Raw genomic sequence first — 3,785 nt, forward strand, 5'->3', positions numbered from 1 at the left:
TGCCCATTCTAACTTTTTCATGTTGGAAGGGTCTGTCACTAATATGGGGTAGGGAGATGGAACTATCTGATGTTCTGGAGAGGCTGGGCCCTCTAGCTTTCAGGACTAAACTGGACCAGGGACCTATCCAGAGGTTGTAGGTTTCTGGAAAGTTACCCTAGTGCCTGGAACCCTTGTGGAATCTTATAAATTGCCCCAGGTGTTCTTTAGGATTGCTTGGAATGGTCCTGGCTGGGGGTTGGCAGGTTATGACAGGTAGCGAGGTCTAACTGAAGCTTGTGTAAGAGCAACCTCCAGAGTAGCCTCTCGACTCTATTTGAACTCCCTCTGCCACTGTACTTTATTAACTACACTTCTTTTCCCCCTTTTGGTCAGAATGGAATTCCTGGCAGGTCTGGATTCATCCCTGGGAGTCATCTCCCACATCACCAGGGAGACTTTCACCCCTGGATGTCATGTCCCACGTAGGGGGGAGGACAATGATTTCACTTGCAGAGTTGGGCTTGGAGAGACTGAGGCCACGTCTGAGCAACAACAGAGGTCCTCCAGAAGTAACTCTTAGGCATGCCTGTAGGTAGACTAAGCTTCTCTTTCACATGCATAAGCGTCACAAGAGTAAGCCTCAGGATCAAGGGCTTGGCCTATCCTTGTGGGTTTCCCTAAAGTTTGACACAGTATCAGGGGATTCCCTGATGGTAAGGTTTAATAGTTCCATAGTCTTTCTCCCCTCTCTCAGGGGACTTTGACAGGCTTTCATTTTGTTGGGTAATTGTCTGAAAGTAGAATCGGAGGGCCAAGTAATAAGCATATGATTAGCTTAATAAGAAGCAGCCAAATTGTTATTCATGTGTTTATACCATTTTATATTTCTGCAATGCCAGAGAGGTCCTAGTTGCAGTACATCCTTCCAGCACTCGATAGTACACGGACTTTTTAATTTTAGCCATTTTTTGTGGTGGAAACTCATTATACTTCCCAATGGAATTTCCTTGATGATATATATTTTTGGTACTTATGCATTTGGCAATTTTCTTCTGTAGTGTTATTTAAATCATTTTTATTGCATTGTTTGACTTCTTATTGAGTTGTAAGAGTTCTTTATATATTAGACACAAGGACATTATAAGATATTTATTTTCTGAATATTTTCTCCCTATGACGTATCTTTTCATTTTCTTTTGAAGAGCAATAGTTTTATTTTGATGCAGTTTATTTATCAGTGTTTTGGTCCCTGCTGTTTTTGTTAAATCTAACAAATCTTGCCTAGCCCAAGGTCGAAAAGATTTTTCCCTTTGTTTTCTTTTAGATCAATGATCTGCAAACGACAGCCCAGTTTTGATTTAAAAGTTTTAGTGAAAACCCACCTGTTTGTTCTCTCCCCTCCCGCTCCCTTTCTCTCCCTCTCCCTCTCCTCGCCTCCCCCCTTCCTCTACCTTAGAGAAGTTGTGGGTTTACAGAAAAATAATGTCTAAAATACAGAGTTCCTTATGCTCTCAATGCCTGGAGTTGAAATGGAGCATGTGTTACAATTCATGAAAGGACATTTTTATAATTGTGCAATTGGCTACACCCCATTCTTTACATTAGGGCTCACTCTGCTATACCGTGCTATGTTTTTGTTTTTTCATATTTTATTCTAGGAATATATAAATGACCTAAAATCTGCCCCCCCAACCATATTAAAATACATAATTCAGTGCTGTTAACTGTGTACCTAATGTTGTGCCACCCACTGTCAACCTTACCAAACGTTTCCGCCAGCACAAACACAAACTCTGTGCAATGGAAGCATTGGCTTCCCCTCCCCTCCCGCAGTAGCCTGTGCTCCAGTTTCTGGCTCCATATTCCATGTCAGTGAGAACACACAGCATTTGTGTGTGGCTTAGTTTACTCAGTACAATGGCGTCAAGCTCACCCATTTTGTCGCATGTATCAGAATTTCATTCTTTTTTATGGCTGAATGATATCCCATCGCATGCATATACCATATGTTATTTATCCTTTCATCAGTTGACGGACTCTTGGGTTGCTTCCATCTTTTGGCAATTGTGAATTATTGAACATGGGTATGCAAATATCTTTTTGAGTCCCTGCCTTCAATTCTTTTAGATGCATACCTAGAATTGGGATTTCCGATTCATATGGTAATTCTATAGTTAATTTTCTGAAGAGCCACCAAACCGTCTTCCGCAGCAGCTGCACCATTTTACATTCCCACCAACAATGAATGAGTGACCCTATACATGGAATGTCTTCAATTTATTTAGATCTTCTTTGATTTATTTTACCAATTTTTGTAGTTTTCTATGTACAAGTTGTTTACATCCATAATTAGATTTATTCCTAGATATTTCATCCTTTTTGCTGCTATTGTAAATATACTTTTTTCTTGATTTTCTTTTTATATTTTTCGTTACATCTGTATAGAAACACTGCTGATTTTTGTGTGTAGATCTCGTAACTGGCCACATTGCTCAATTTGTTTATTAGTTTTAGTAGCTTTGTTGTGAATTTTTCAGTGTTTTCTCTATATAAGATCATGTCATCTGCATTCCAATTTGGATGTCTTTCATTTCTTTTGCTCTAGCTAGAACATCTAGTACAACGTTGAATGGCTGTGATGACAGTGGGCATCCTTGTCTTGTTCCTGATTTTACAGGGATAGCTTTCAGTTTTTCACCATTCAGTATGATGTTGCTTGTGGGGTTTTCATATATGCTGTTTATCATGTTGAGGACGTTTCCTTCAATTCCTAGTTTTCTATGTTTTTTATCAAGAGGGGTGTTGGTTGATACTTACCTGGCAGGGGAGCTACCATGATGATGAAGGTGGTTTTCCCAGGGCGAGGCTTATCCATTGCACTCTGGATGTGCTGACCCCTGCGATTTCCCCAAATGACTGGATAATTTGTGGTAGTGGGACTGTGTTCGCGCTCTCCCCTGAAAAAAAAAAAGGGGGGGTTGGATTTTGTCAAGTTCCTTTTCTGCATCCATTGAGATGATCATGTGGTTTTCTTCCTTTCTTATGTTAATGTGGTGTATTATATTAATTGATTTCCTTATGCTGAATCACCCTTACAAAATCTGGAATAAATCCTACTTCTTCATGGTGAATAATTCTTTTAATGTTCTATTGGATTTGGTTTGAAAGTATTTTGTTGAGGATTTTTGCATCTATAATCTTGAGGGATACTGGTGTGTAATTTTCTTTTCTTGTGGTATCTTTATGTGGCTTTGGTATGAGGGTGATGTCGACCTTCACTTTTTGGAATAATCTGAATAGGGTTGGTGTTAATCCTTCTTGGAACACTTGGTAAAATTCACCACTGACCCATCTGGTCCTGGGCTTTTCTTTGTTGGGAGGTTTTTGATCACTAATTCTCTTTACCATTTATTGGTTTATTGAGATCTTTTATTTCTTCTTGAGTCACAGTAGGTAGCTTGTCTTTAGCGCTTTGTTTATTTCATCTCTTTGATCTAATTTGTTGGCATACAGTTTTCATAGTATTCTCTCATAGTCCTTCTTATTTCTGTGGGGTTAATAGTAATTTCCCATTTCCATTTCTGATCTATTTATCTGTGTCCTCTCCCTTTTTTTCAGTCTAGCTAAAGGTTTTCAAATTTTATTGATTCTTCCAAAGAAGTACCTTTTGCTTTGTTGATTCCCTTTATTGTTTTTTTGTGTGTCTGTGGATGTTATTGTTCTCTATTTCATTTTTCTCTGCTCTAATCTTTGTTATTTCCTCCCAGTTTAGCTTGGTTTTCTTTTTCTAGATCTTCCAGTTT

The 3,785-nt window shown here is 38.8% G+C and overlaps 1 pseudogene; it reads left to right on the forward strand.

Annotated features, from left to right (window-relative positions):
* Positions 1-2,791: 2,791 nt before the first annotated feature.
* Positions 2,792-2,941, forward strand: LOC143675268 (U1 spliceosomal RNA; annotated as a pseudogene).
* The last annotated feature ends 844 nt before the right edge of the window (positions 2,942-3,785 follow it).

The sequence above is a fragment of the Tamandua tetradactyla genome, chromosome 2, assembly GCF_023851605.1.
Source record: "Tamandua tetradactyla isolate mTamTet1 chromosome 2, mTamTet1.pri, whole genome shotgun sequence".
NCBI lineage: Eukaryota > Metazoa > Chordata > Mammalia > Pilosa > Myrmecophagidae > Tamandua > Tamandua tetradactyla.